Source organism: Monopterus albus, unplaced genomic scaffold (genome assembly GCF_001952655.1).
Source record: "Monopterus albus unplaced genomic scaffold, M_albus_1.0 scaffold110.1, whole genome shotgun sequence".
NCBI lineage: Eukaryota > Metazoa > Chordata > Actinopteri > Synbranchiformes > Synbranchidae > Monopterus > Monopterus albus.
In genome coordinates, this window is record NW_018127990.1 from 849,877 (window position 1) to 856,821 (window position 6,945).

The following is a 6,945-nucleotide window of genomic DNA, read 5'->3' on the forward strand; positions in this document are numbered from 1 at the left end:
AAAAACACCTAAACAATGTGCTAGTCCGTCTCTTAACACTTTGCCTTCGCTACTCTGTCTGTGGCTCTCAAGTCTGCCGGATCCTACTGTAGATGTAAATCTTTACAGATTCGTAGTTTTAAAAAGGGCGTAGTCATTTCCTAAAACTGCTGCTCACTGTAGTTTGAACTCAGGTAGTCAAACTGGAAGAAAGAACCATAGTTAATTTGTTATGGACTACTTTCATGAGCAGATTAATTCATATTTAGTGCAAATATATCAATGTATGTGTGCACATGGTAATGAAGGAATGTGTCACCCGGTGCAACAGTGTGGCTCAGTGACGAGCATTAATATTTTTTTATATACGACACTGGAGCTCGGTGGCACAGAGGAATAAGAAAGATCAGGTTCTGGATACACACACAGTGCTTGTTAGTAGGATACATTCATTGTTGGATTAGGTGTCTTCATGGGATTTGTCCACAGCAAGAAAATGTACAGTGCACCCAGGCATAGTACATATTTTAAGGTTGGAATTAGGTTAAGGCTTAGGGTTGTTGTTGTGCTGTAGTAGCTGTCTTGTTTGTGCACATACATACATCCTGCATGCTGAGTGCTGTGTGCTCCTTGTGCCTCTGAAAAACATCAGGTTTAGTCAAATATGTATAACCATAAGAGCAAAACCTTATATGACTTATGCAATATTCACATGGTGACACCAGTTTCTCTGAGCTGTTTCTACTGCAGCTTGTCTTTACTGTGAGGCTGCAGCAGCAGAGATCCTCAACATCTGACTCTACAAAGCTGCACAGTGCAGGTTCTTGTCTTTAGTTTTCCCTCCACATTTTTATCTTTTCCTCTGAAAATTAACACAGATGGACTCCAGGCTCCAGTGCACAACAACCTGCAGCTAAACAATTCCTCATTGTCATATTCTCTGTATGAACTTGCTAATATGATAAGCAAAAGGAATAAGATGCTGATTATAGATTGATGATTATTTCACTGTTGTCATGGGTTATTGAGAGTCAATGGATGAGCAAAAAAAAACAAAATCCCTCAAAGTGTGAAAAAATGACAAGGTCTTAATACCTGCTGTGAGAAACATAATGAGAGAAATATTACCAAAAAGCTCCGCCTCAACCTTTTCTCCATCAGTTTGCCCTCCATCCCCTCTTACACCTCTGCCTCTCTCATCCTCCTCCTCTCCCTGATGACCTGTTTTCTCTCTTCCTCTCTCCGGCCCACTGACGGAGATCATGGCTCGGTGTGTTTTACTGGTCCATAGACAGACCATAAACTCTAGATTTACAGCCTTCTCCCCTCTCCTCCGTCAGGAGCTAGTTGAATATTTTACAGCAGCCTTTAGAGTCGCTGCTCACAGAAAAATAAACCAGCCGAAGCTTGATAGTGAACACTGTATGTTGAAAGAAAGAAGAAACGATGTTTTTATCATTTGTTTTACTTGTTCTGGCCTGACAGGACTTCCTGTCAAACCAATCCACCCATTTATTTAAATATCCATCCGTCCAACTGTCATGATCCATGTCTTTGGCCTACCTCCACCCCGTGCTTCCCTTACCATTGTCTACCCAGCACCTCACCTTTGTTGCTTTGCTGCTCTATGCATTCACTCCTTGCCAGATTGTCATCATAGAACTCATCTCTTGTGACTTTCAGTCAGATGTTCTCTCTGCTTGTCCAGGTTTTCACCTGTTAACTTCGTTGGACTCCAACCCTCCCTTTCCCCTGCTCTAACTGCAGGATTCACCTGCATATAGACATTCATTCTCTCTAGATCTCTTGTCAGTAACTTGTCACAAGTTTCCACTCTTCCCTTATTTACCCATGTTGTAGTCTGTCAGTTACCTTAAAATATTAACTACCATTATTAGTGCTCCACTAACTTGTGTTAGTACCAGTACCTGCTTATGTTTACTCCAGTTATTATTAAAACTTTGTTCAGAGTGACCTGCTTGTCTGTGGTCTGCATCTGGGTCCTCTAAATGTGATACCATCCCTTCATTTATTTATTCATCCAGTCAGCAAACTGTCCCTCTAACTGTCCATCCATCCATATAGATCAGAACATCTGTACACCCAGTTGTTTATCTGTCTATGCATCTATTTATTCATCAATCAGTTTATCATCCATGCATTGTCCATTCATTTAACCATCTCCCATCCAGTATCCACAATACCAACAAATGTATCTATTAATTTATCCATCTATCCACCCATCCACTTATTCATCTCTCCATCCATAGTTCATCCATCCACACAACAACTGAATATCCATCCATACCTATTCATCCATCATCCATCCAGCTATGTCTGGATATCATCCACCTGTTTATTTATCTATCACCCATTCACCCATTTAACCAGCTGTCCATTTTGTATCTATCCCTCCATCCTTCCATGTCTTTATCTGTTTATCCAACTATTCATCAATTAATCCATCCATCCATTCTCCATTCACTTAACCATCCACCCCTGCTGCATTTATTCAGCCATCCATCTAATTTACAGCCACCTATCTACTGACGTAACCATCCGTCCATCGATCCATTCATCCAACCATCAATCCATCCATTTCACCAGTAAGGTTATCCCCAAATGTATTCATCTGTTCAACATCTATCCCTCCAACTACCTATGCATTAATTTAACCATTATTTATTTATCTATGCATCTATCGTCCTTTCATTTAACTATCTGTCCAGTCATTTCTGTTCTGACTATCCTTACATGTATATTTATTGTAAAATTGTCAAACAACTTATTAGTTTTGCTAGGCAGTGCAGTGTAGTTTGACTGATTTAAGGCCAACATCACAAATTACACCTCAAGGGGCTTTATGCTATGTACTGCATACAACACCCTCTGTCCATAGTCAACTGATTTTGGATGAAGAACACCCCCACAAAAAAATTAAATGATAGTATTCAGTTAAATAAGATTATAAATGTAGTTTCCACAGATGTTCAGCTGAACTCTACAGCTAACCTGAACTCCTCCAAACACAAACACTGATGCTTTTCTTTTAAAAATTCACTCCCTGATTTGGTTAAAGCATCCCCATTCTCCATACCTCCATCAAGCTCACTGTTTAAACAAAAAACACAGTTTTTGGAAGAAAGACGCTTGGTCAGAGCTCAAACATGCGAATGGCAGACGATGGAAGCTACGGTTCTGAGTGTTTCTCTCCTGGGAGCTGTTTCCTGTTAATGCTATGAATCGATGTGAGTTATGGGAGGAGAGGCCTGACACATGCAGGAGCATGACTGTGTGCTTTAAGAACGGTGTGTGTGTATGTGCTATCCAGTGCAAGGAACAGTTTAAGTTTTATACCATCAGAGTGAGGACATTTTGGGAAAGTGAGGACAGTTTGGCCAGTCCCCTCTGACACACCTGGTTCAGGGTTAAGACTGTTTTAGGATTCAGGTTAGAACTGGTTAAGTGTGGTAGCTAATGCACTGTGTCAGTGAATGAACTCACAAAGATATCTGTACAAACGTGTTTGTGTGTTTGGGGGAGGGTGGGCTAAGAAGTGACTGCAGCACTCTCCTGAAGCTAGATGCCGCAATGGACACATAAATAAGTACTGCACCATTCTGTGTGAGGCTCACACAGAGAGAGAGAGAGAGGCAGGAATCCCCTCTGTGCAACACGTCCACAGTCTGTAGCACGGTTTAATGAAGCAATGATAGGATGTGGGCTTCTTTCAGAGCTACATGGCGGTGTTTGGGTGGCAGTGTAAAGGTTGTACAGTCTGTTAAAGATGCATTACCTAAGATTTTCCACACTGTCTGATAATTCCAGTGAAAATGGGCTAGGACATGGTGTCTCTCAGCTATACTCCCCCCTCCATGATACTCTGCAGCCTACAGCCCTTCTGTTGTTATTCCAGCTTCTCTAACCTGTGTTGTCAAAGTAAATCTGTGTGCAACACAGATTGTCACCTAGCCAAGGTTATAAGGAGTGTTTTTCAAACCGTGAGTAGTCATTTCAGCCAGCCGTGGAGGAGCTCCTGGCAGCAATGAGTCTGAAACAGTGGCTGCCAGAGAGAGTTTAAACAAACCGAAGATGATTTTCAGGAAATAATGAAGAAATCACACTATTACTTATTCTTGCTGCTTTTTGAAGAGGGCAGTGTAATGTGCTGCAGAGTCAACATACACAGACCCGCTCTCCAGATTCCATTTAAAGTGTGTATTTTTTCATTTCTTTCCTGCTTGTGAGGATGTATAGCAGACAAAAACTATTTTTAACGTGTTCTTTATATCATCAGCGGATAAAGATGCATTTACCATATAAATGATCTACCATAGCCCTGTGTTAGACTGGCGACCTGTCCGGGATGTAACCCGCCTTTTGCCCAATGTCAGCTAGGATAGGCTTCAGCCTCCCTGTGACCCTGTTCAGAAATACGTGGAATAGATAATGGATGGATGGATGAATGATCTACCATGTTTAATGTTCTTTCAGGTTAAGCTCCTGCTGCTGCCGACTGCGGGTGTGATGGATTGCAGAGGGAACCAATCTCACAACGATATTGGGAGCAGCTGTGTAAGGATGTATAGGTATGGCATTACACATGTTTGTTTTTATTCCTTGTTGGAATGTGTCTTGGAGACATACCCCGACCTTAATCCATACCCACTGCTTTCCTAATCTGGATTTAACTGTGAACCAATTGCTTACTGTAAAATTCATTGATTTACAGTATATGGTGGGGACCAGCATCAGGCCCCTACAAGAAAGGCAGAGTCCTCACAATATTACTGTGTAAATAAGTTTTGGTCTCACACACACACACACACACACACACACAAAATGGAAACCCTGGGAAAGCTCTGCCCTTATGCGTCTATTGTTACAGCAAACTCATCAGATTTTATTTCCACTCTTTTTCCTGACCTGAGAACAATTGAAGGGTTCATTCCACTAAACATTTGGACAAAGGAAAGAAGCAGCAACTAATTACCTATAAAGGTGTGAAGTGTATGAACCCCTAGCCACTTGTGTAGTAGAAGCTACAACAAGGATAATACGTTTTTTATTGGACAGTTAATGAGCTGAACATGGTATTGTAACAAAAGCTGCCACAGTGCAGGATGTTTAGTACAATGGTGAAAAAATTAGGCAATAAAATGCAACAGTTTCATCTGGTCTTTATCAAAACTGCAGGTCTGTGTCTTATGATATATGAGGCTGGTGTTTGTGCTGATACAGTATTCCCGTATGTTACAGTACGTCAGGGTGAGCCACTATAAAATGCTGTGCCTACAGGCCTGGATGGATTACTGAATGAGCCTATAGGGCAAAGGATTGTTAACATTTTTGTTGAAAACTCAATCAAATAATTACAAAACCATTACAAAAAGCCACACACAAGTAAAAATAGATGCAAAATTACTAGAGAGGGACAGAAAATGACCCCAAAAGAGCAAAACAACAAAAATAGACACAAAATAGTTTATAAAATGTGTGCATGTACATATATATTTTATATATGTATTTATAAAATATACTTTTATTGTTTAGCACTTTTATTGTTTCCTATGCCCAACACACCTGGCTAATAAAGCTCATTCTGATTCTGAAAACAAGTAACAGAAAAAGTGCAAAATGATGCAAGTGAGTAAAAATAAGCATAAAGAGAATTTTTCCATCAGGTTGGCCTCCATTTCAGTCTGTTTCCAACAGACTCGGGGCTCAGCCAGCCCTGCTCCATGCACCCAGGGCTACGTGGGGCCAAGCTTCACCTTCAACAGGGTCGGCTCATCCAGACACATGATTGGCTGAAATGTTGAGCTGAGGGAACATCCTTAGTCACCATTTATTATTTTATCCATAATTTAATTGCAGCAAGATTTGAAAATGGATTCTCTGTCTTGGTCTTCATATGAGGGGATAAAATAATGCCTAGCACCTAGGGCTCCATGGTGTAAGCTAACACCACACAGACACCATGAGTTATGTGTCGCTTCTCAGGAGCTCGCATCGCCCGCTGACAGAGATGTGGAAGATGAGCAATGCGTAGTGAAACACACAATTGTGCTGACTCAGGAGCAGCTTAGTAGAGCTTCGCTGCACACACCTCAGTTCAGAGGGGAGGTCAAAGTACATCAAAAATGGCTACAAAAAATGTATAACTACAAATGGATGCATAACAACCAACAACAATGTGTGCATTGCAATATTAAGACAGGTTGTGGGGACCTTTACATGTCTTTACATGTGACAAAGAAAAGCATCAGTTCTTCACATTAAAGAAGGTAAAACCAGAAAATGTTGGTGATTTTTGCTTTAAAATAGCTGCCGGTTAATTTTATACCAATGAATTGACTGGCTTAATGACTGTGCTGGACACAACGAGGGAAGATGTTTTGGAAGAATGATGTTTCCTTCCTCCAACAGAGGAGCACTGAATCTGCTCTGGAGACACGTCACTAAAAAGTCTCTGTTGGTCACTTGATGCTATTTTGTCCTTTTATGTGCCACCCATCTGCATGTACATGTGTGTAGATGAGCAGCAAACTAAAGCGAAACAGCATCCCCTGATCCCCAACATCCACACAGAACCCTTGATGTTTTCACACATGTAGATATAAATTTGTCTTCAGAGGGTTAGTGAGAAAAGGATGGAAGTAAGGAGTGGGGCGCGAATGGGAGGAGGGAGGCTGATAGAGCGAGACAGATGGGACCGGAGAGATGTGACATGAGGGAGGAGGGACGAATAAAACGTGTCCTGCTGGAGAAGAGTAACAGTATGGCTGCCAGTCAGCATTTCATTGCAGGCTGCAGTCAATGACCGCAGAGGGAAAAGCACATCCGCACACTGTACACACACTCACAAGAAACAAATGTTTTTTGTGGAGCTGAATTCCTCCTTCAGACTGTGTTTTGAGATCAGCATCAGCACGTTTATCAGCACACACCAGTCTCAGGAAATGT